The sequence below is a fragment of the Mandrillus leucophaeus genome, unplaced genomic scaffold, assembly GCF_000951045.1.
Source record: "Mandrillus leucophaeus isolate KB7577 unplaced genomic scaffold, Mleu.le_1.0 Scaffold663, whole genome shotgun sequence".
In the NCBI taxonomy this organism is placed as follows: Eukaryota; Metazoa; Chordata; class Mammalia; order Primates; family Cercopithecidae; genus Mandrillus; species Mandrillus leucophaeus.
In genome coordinates this window covers 1312029-1319734 of record NW_012107175.1, presented here as the reverse complement: position 1 = coordinate 1319734, position 7706 = coordinate 1312029, and the positions used below count along the sequence as shown (strand labels likewise).

Here is a 7706-nt window from a genome sequence, read left to right as displayed (position 1 = left end):
AGGTGTAGCAATCCACCATGGCACGTGTATACCTATGTAACAAACCTGCACGTTCTGTACATGTATCCCAGAACTTAAAGTGTAATTAAACATTTTTTAAGAAGTAGTAAAATGTGTATTGTAATCCTAGAGCAATTATTAAGAAAATAACATGAAAATATAGTAAATTAAGGGGACAATTTAAATGGCACATTAAAAATATTTATTTAAAACAAAGAAAGCAATCAAGTAGAAAGACAAAAGACAGAAAATCTAAGGCAGGTCTTTGGTAGAACTGTTATTCTTTTTGCTCCTTGTGATTTTTAGTAAAGAGGGAACTAAAAATCTATAACAAGCAGGATGGCCTACATAATTCTGGACACAAAGCAAAATGAAAATGTATGGGCCGTTATTCAAAAAGTATTTCAAATTTCAGGATGGTGAAAGCAGATCATAAAGCTAAAAAAGGAGGCCCTTCTGACCACAGGGTCCTGTGTGACTAGGCAAGTTGTTCATCCATGAAGCTGGCCCTAATAAAAAGCAAGAGGTATCCCATTTTCTCACTCTCTGGATAAACCCCCTTTGGTGCCTCCCTGTTGTCCTCTCCTTTCTTATCCTTGTACCCAAAATCTCCAGTACTTGGGAAGGGCCCATCCTTCACAACCAGAAGTCCAAGAGACCAGATCCAAGGTGTTACTTCAACTTCAGGCAGCTACCATTATACTTTGGTGCAGTTGGTTTTGCGTTGAAACCTGTAATTCCCTTATTTGTGCTGACTTTGTGCTTTTCAGTTGCAACTGTCCTTGTAAGCAAAGACAGCACGGGGGTGTCAGAGGAGAACATCATTATCTAAGTACCTGATATTTTCTTTAACTTTTATTTTAAGTTCACGGGTACAAGTGCAGGTTTGTTACATAGGTAAGCTTGTGTCATGGGGATTTTTTGTACAGATTATTGCATCACCCAGGCGTTAAGCCTAGTACTCATTAGTTATTTTTTCTGATCCTCTCCCTCCTTCTACCCTCCATCCTCCAAAAGGCCCCAGTGTGTGTTGTTCCCCTCTATGTGTCCATGTGTTTTCATCATTTAGCTCCCACTTATGAGAACATGCTGTATTTGGTTTTCTGTTCCTGTGTTAGTTTGCTAAGGATAATGGCCTCCAGCTCCACCTATGTCCCTGCAAAGGAACGAACTACCATTTCTTCTTTTCTGTGGCTGCATAGTATTCCACGGTGTATATGTACCACACTTTCTTTATCCAGTCCATCATTGATGGGTCTTTGGGTGGATTTCACATGTTTGCTATTGTGAATAGTGCTGCAATAAACATTTGTGCACATGTGTCTTTTATAATAGAATGATGTATATTCTTTTGGGTATATACTCAGTAATGGGATTGCTGGGTCAAATAGTATTTCTGCTTTTAGGTCTTTGAGGAATTGCCACACTGTCTTCAATAATGGCTGAATTAATTTGCACTCCTACCATTCATTAATTCATTTGAAAATGTTCAATATATGTGAAACCCAAGAAGGGTTTCCCACAAACTCACTAGGGATTGTGCTGGGCTATGCTGATCTGTTTATTAGGAATGCCAATGGTGCAATGATCTAACTGCGCAATGATCTCATCATGTTTTCATAATTAGGCTTTGTGACTGCCATAGAGAGAATCGACTCAAACACAGTTCACTAGTGTCAAATACTCTTGATAGCACTCTGGAAGATCATTGCCATACATCATGCAATCCGGTTCTACTTAGGCTCTGACAGGTACATTTTGCCTGCTTCAAGTTTGTGATGAGCTAGTAAGTGGTACCCCCTGGTCCTTCAGACCTCTGTCATACTTGTTTTTCTGGAAAAAAGGAAAGTAAATATGAGGATGAGCATGAAACAATCAAAGTTGTCACCTAGGTATATTGTGAATCTTTTAGTGTCAAGTCAGAGAAAATCTGGCTCAAAACCGGCTAAACAAAAAAAAGAAGAAATATAGACTCTCATGTAGCTGAAACACCTGGAGCTTTCAAAGCCTTGGAGCAAGGCTTAATTACATGATGGCTCACCTATGTCATCAAATGCTTTTTTTTTTTACATTTTTCTTCTTGGCTTTCTATGACATTTCGCTTACTCCTAAAGCTGGATTCCTTTATACTTCCAAAATTATTTCCGGTACCTTCTGGATCTTTATTATTCTACATGAATCTCCAACAGGGAGAGAGAACCTCTTCCCTCGTAGTTCTCTGAGCCAGGAAGGATTTTTTCCCAGAAGCCCCAGCAAACACCTCCTTATTTCTCACTGGCCTGAACTGAGTCTTCTGATTTGAACTAATCACTGCAGCAAAGCCAATCGGATGTGCTGATGGGCTTAAACCACCCAGAGTTCTACTCTAGAACTGAGAGTAGGGTGTACTTCCTCCAAGCACGTGGGCTGTATGGTAAAGGTACTGTTACCAGGATAGTGGGAGAATGCTATGTACTGAGAGGGTTAAACTAGCAAAAGCCCATTACCCCACCAATAGGAAACATTGACTATTGTGAAGTCAGTGGCCACCAGACCCTGAGCTCCCTGCCCCATGTGCTATACAGTCTAGGATGTTGAAGAGAGCTGGGAGGAGGTGCCAAGAACATTAGGCTGCTTCCTACCATCTAGCTTACTCCAACATGTGAGTAACACCAATACAAATGAAAAGCCATCAAATGTGTCCAATAGTGAATATCATCCTGGCAGACTCTGAACTAGGAGGGAGAGTCCTGGAGAGGTGTTTATTTTCTGATATAAAAAAGGTAAGGAGAGCTTTCATTTTGATACACAGTACTAACAATAATCCTTGATATCATGCACACCTGTCGGAAAACAGAAAAGCAGAAACTGCAAAGGTTCAATCTTAACTACCAAGGGGATGCAGAAGCTAATTGATATTAAGATATTCATTCATTCTACCAACATTTATCAATGTCTGCTGTGTACTTAACCCTCAACTAGGCACCATATTAGATAGGTACAGTTTAGCATAGGTACAGTTTAGCATACAGGTTAGCAAAGGCTTTAGAATCTTTCAGACCTGGGGATGAATCCCAGTTCTGTCGCTCAGCCTCTTTTAGCCTCAGTTGCTTCGTGGTAAAGTGAGGATAAACCTACCTTAAGTGGCTGTTGTAAATATTAAATGACAAGAAGAAATAAAAGTTAAATAAAGCATTCATCCAAGTGACTTGCACACTTATAGTCATAAGAAATGGTAGGTATCTTAATTAATAGTAGTAGTACTTGTTGTTATACTTGAATGGCTAGTGAGACATGGTCTGTGTTCTTGAGATGCCTTTCTAGGGGAGGAGGTGTGGAATGTGTACAGGTAATGAGTGTCAGAAGAGAAGCAGAGATGAACTGATATAGAAGTTCACAGGAAGATGAAATTTCTTCTCCATGTTGAGAGCTGAGAAGGCTCACCAATATGTATTTTACATGCAGAAGCTAGCAGGATGATGTCTAACTTTAGGTGACATCTTTTGAGTCTTTTCTCATGTCTCGCTAAGAAATGAAATCTTAAGTGTCAGTAAAAGGTTGTAAGAGAAAGATACATGAGCAACACTGACACTTGCATAAGCACGTGTGCTCTAGAGAAGGCGAGTTGCTGGATGTCTCCACTGCTCTGTCCCGCCTCACATGAGAGATGAAATTGTTATTGCCTGTCCATGTAGCAAAAGGAGTAGCTGCTTGATTCATGGTTTAGTTGGGGCTATTAGGTTGTACTCCCAAAGGTATTTGATAATCTGTTCAACTGAGCACAGTCATTTGTCTTGTTTGCTGACTACTTAGCAGATGAATTTGTGATTTTGGTAATTACTATGTGAACGTTAATAAGACATGATATCTTTTATTAATTAGCACTTGGGGTTTCTTTTTCAAAATAGCAAAATCTAGATGATTTACAAATATTAATGAGTCACTAGTGTTAGTTTTGCAAAATTAACATTTGGAGGCTACTAACTCTAGAATAGTTTTCCCCTCTGAAGTCTTTTACTGAAGAACAAAGACCAGAGACAACATACTGTACTCTGCACCCTAGAAAAGGCTAATTAGGTCTGCTCAGGCAGAAATGGTTTAATTTAGAGATGTACTTATTTACACATTTTTCCATTTTAATTCTCTCCAAAGAGGTTTTGGTGGTGAAAGGATAAAATACTTTCAGAAAATTAAGTTATGCTTGAGGAATGATTTTCTAATAGAATTCTATGAGATTCAGACCTGTTTTTCAAACGTAGGGGGTACTGCAGATGTACCCACCCACTCCCCTACAAAACAAACACACACACACACACACACACACACACACACACAGCATAAAAGGACACAATAGTGTGCTGGAGCAGCGTGCTGGAGCAGGTTGGCAGGAGCTTCATTCTGCTCTGGGGCTCTCTCCCCTGTAGCCAGCCTCTTCCTTCCATGTACACATGTACCAGCAAGCCATCATGAAAAGCTACTTCCTAGCAGGGACTGGCAGTCATGAGGTTATGCAGCAAAGAACAGCGTCTTTAGTAGGTTAACTCAGTCGGAAAGTACTTCTGAACAAAGCAATCAGATGGCACATTGTTACTGCCCTCCCTGAAGAACTCATTTAATGACTCTTAGAACAGTACCATTTCCTTTAAAGATCCAGATGCCTACTGTGCCTTAAACTGCCTGCACGGCCCATGGTTGACAGCTTCAACAAGCATTTCTTGAGCACTCACTGTGTGCCTCACACTGTATTGGTCCTGGTAAAAGTTTTATAGTGCACAGCAAAGACAGCCTGTGCCAGGCAGGGTGTAGAGCCCATGGAGTAACTATGATGCAGCTTGTTTTTGCCACTAAATTTAAATGAGCAAATAGACTCAAAGGAAGAGATTATTCATCTTTTCTGTTCAGCCACCTTTTCAGAAACCCAAATAATTCCTATAATGTAGGGATTATTTGTAATAATTACTATAAAAATTCACTTAAGGCCTGATTATGTGCCACATATTATGCAGTTTACCTTTGTTTTTTCACTTCTCACAAAGATATCTTTGGTAATTACTTATATTTGTAAGCCCATTTTTTAGATGGGCAAATTCATGACTAAGATGTTAAGTAACTTGTCAAGTTACACAGCTATTAAAAGGCAGAGCTATATCAGTGGCTGCCATGATATGCAAACAGGTTTAGTTTAATTTTCTAAATAAATGTTTAATTCAGTGCCCAAATTTTTTTCTTATTACAAGTCACAAAATGAAACTACTGAGCTTTTCACCTGTAGAGTTGCTATTCTGGCATAGTCTACAGATTAAACGTTAAACCCTCAGCTACATAGCAAGAATCTGGAGCTATTGTTTGGGCTATTCATGGAGATGTCTTTGCCAACTGTGTCCAGTTGGGGCAGGTGAGTCCTTCAGGGGCACCCCATTAAAAGGGTGTATGAACATAGTCATCTGCTGCCCCACAAAAGTAGGCACTGGTATGGGAGGATGTGCGGAAGACAGAGCCTCTCTCAGCTGGGTGGTCTGTTGCTCTGGCTTTGTCTTTGTTGCCTGGGCAACATCTCTCTAGAATGTGAGAAACTCACTTTCCTTTTTGCATGTTGATCTATGGGAAGGACTAACAGCTGTAGCTATAGGTTGCCTATTATCCACTACCACCTATAGTTGAGAAGCAGAAACCAGATTTTGGAGAGGTATACCATCATGCCCAGGGTGCAGAAAGATATTAAATCATCCAGCTTATTTTATGTAGTTCTGAAATCAGATGGGAAAAAGATCACGTCCCTGAATCCTGGGAGCTTTTTCTACCAAATTTTTCTGTAAGACACATATCCTATAGAAATATACTTTATTTTTCCTGTGATAACTGGAGGGAATTTGGAGAAGACAGTGTTATAGAGTAATTGTGAACATGAGTTTTGACATCAGTTCTTGATTCAAAGCTTGGCTTCACCATATGCTAACTATGTCTTTGGGCAAGTTATTTAACTCCTCTTAACCTGTTTCCTCATCTAATAAATGGGAACATTCATATATAGATTTTGCATATGATTGATTTCTAATTATTTATTCAAAGTCTACTCTGTGTCAGGCATTCAGCTAGAGGCTAGTGAAACAACTGTGAATTAGAAGACATGGTGTCAGCCTTCGTAGAGGTTAAATCTCACAGAAAAGGTGCATATTTAAATAGTCATTTCAAGTATAGAGTTACAAAAGAGTTTTTCCTCTTTTTTAACCATGAATGAACCTTGGAAGCAAACAACAGGGAAAACTTAACTAGCTTAGGGGTTGGAGATAGCCTCTCTAGGAAAAAAAGTAGTAAGGTCTTAAAGGGAGGTATGAGATAATCTGGTGACTAGTAGGAGTAATGTGGTTACAAGGGAATGTATTTAAAGGCCTATAAGCAAGACAAAGTATAAACACTGGAAGAACCAAAAGTATAGATGAGACCAGACCATTCCAGAAAGGTGCAGAGTGGTGTTAGATGAAGTTGAGAGAGAGGCGAAAGTTCATGGAATCTTAGAGAGTCTCATAAACTGTGTTAAAACATTTGGACTTTATCCTAAAGGCAATGGGAAGTCCTTAAAGGATTTAAATGGGAGTGCTATATAGAGAAGTTGTGAGTATTGAATAAAATAATATGCACATATGCTTAGCCTACTATTAGTACCTATTAACCTTTCAATAAATTCAAACTGTCATTATCATCAACTTCATCATTCTTAGTATTACCAACTTTAGGTAAAAGGTAAAAATCCTGCCCCGCACTATGGAAAGAAACTTAAGTAGTTTGTGGTGGAGGAAACATGTAAATCCTGAAAGGCTGGGAAAACCATTCTCAACTTGCAGTAATGCGAAGCCCAAGGCGAGTTTTCCTTCAGGTATATTCTTCCTCCTGTTTCTTTGCTTCTCTGCCTTGTTACCTCCACAGTGAATTCACAGCTTGTTAAGCAGTGAAGTCATAATTCTTTCTGGCAGTTCTGTCATTTTCATAATGGATTCTTTGCTAGAGCCTAAACATACAAAAATGCAGGTAGACAAGATTATATGTTTTCAAGGAAAGCCAGGGCCAGGGGTGGGGTACTGCAGGGAGTATGAGGGGACATCTTACTGCAGGAAGTTTGAGGCAGCAGCTCTGAAAAGCAGATAGCTTGCATAATGACATGTATCCATCTGCATTGAGATGACTTTGTTTTAACCAGGAGGAGATGTCAGATTGCTTGGCATTTTACTGTGAAATAAATACTTTGCATCCTTGGGTAGCAAATAAAACAACAGGACTCAGTAAAAGGTGAGGAAAGCAAAACTCATCATTTCTAAGTTCATTAGACTGCTCACATTCCTTCACCTCAGAACTTGCTACAGATAGATTATGAAATAAGATTGGACTAAAGAATTGAAATGCTGGATTTTGTCAGCCACTGTGGTATTAGAATATTGACTGTGAGGCAGAAGGTACATTGTTTATTTATGTGTAACCCATCGTATTCATAAAAAATGTGAAGGGACCAGGTCAATTAGGTTCTAGAACCAACTCTACCATTAATTGTGTGCCCTTGGGCGTAACTTTGTACCTCTCTATCAATGAAGATCTTTACTTATAAAATGGATTTCTTAAACTGATAGACACCAATGAGCAGAATAAACATTTTTTTTGGCTCTGAGGCTCATATATAATGCTATACAAGGAATGACCTTTTACTGAGGCAGGCACTTGGTGACAAAAGCACAAAC

At 39.2% G+C, this 7706-nt stretch overlaps 1 protein-coding gene and 1 long non-coding RNA gene across 7 annotated transcripts in view; both read left to right on the top strand.

The window, feature by feature from the left end:
- PPP2R2B (protein phosphatase 2, regulatory subunit B, beta) overlaps positions 1-7706 on the top strand; it is a 516438-nt gene that overhangs the window by 163087 nt on the left and 345645 nt on the right. The window lies entirely within an intron of this gene.
- The window catches only part of LOC105554907, a 16176-nt gene continuing 14020 nt past the window's right edge, over positions 5551-7706 (top strand). Inside the window, exons 1-3 of the long non-coding RNA XR_001008402.1 lie at positions 5551-5665; positions 6699-6713; positions 7175-7263. This is a non-coding gene — a long non-coding RNA (uncharacterized LOC105554907). The remainder of the gene's footprint in view (positions 5666-6698; positions 6714-7174; positions 7264-7706) is intronic.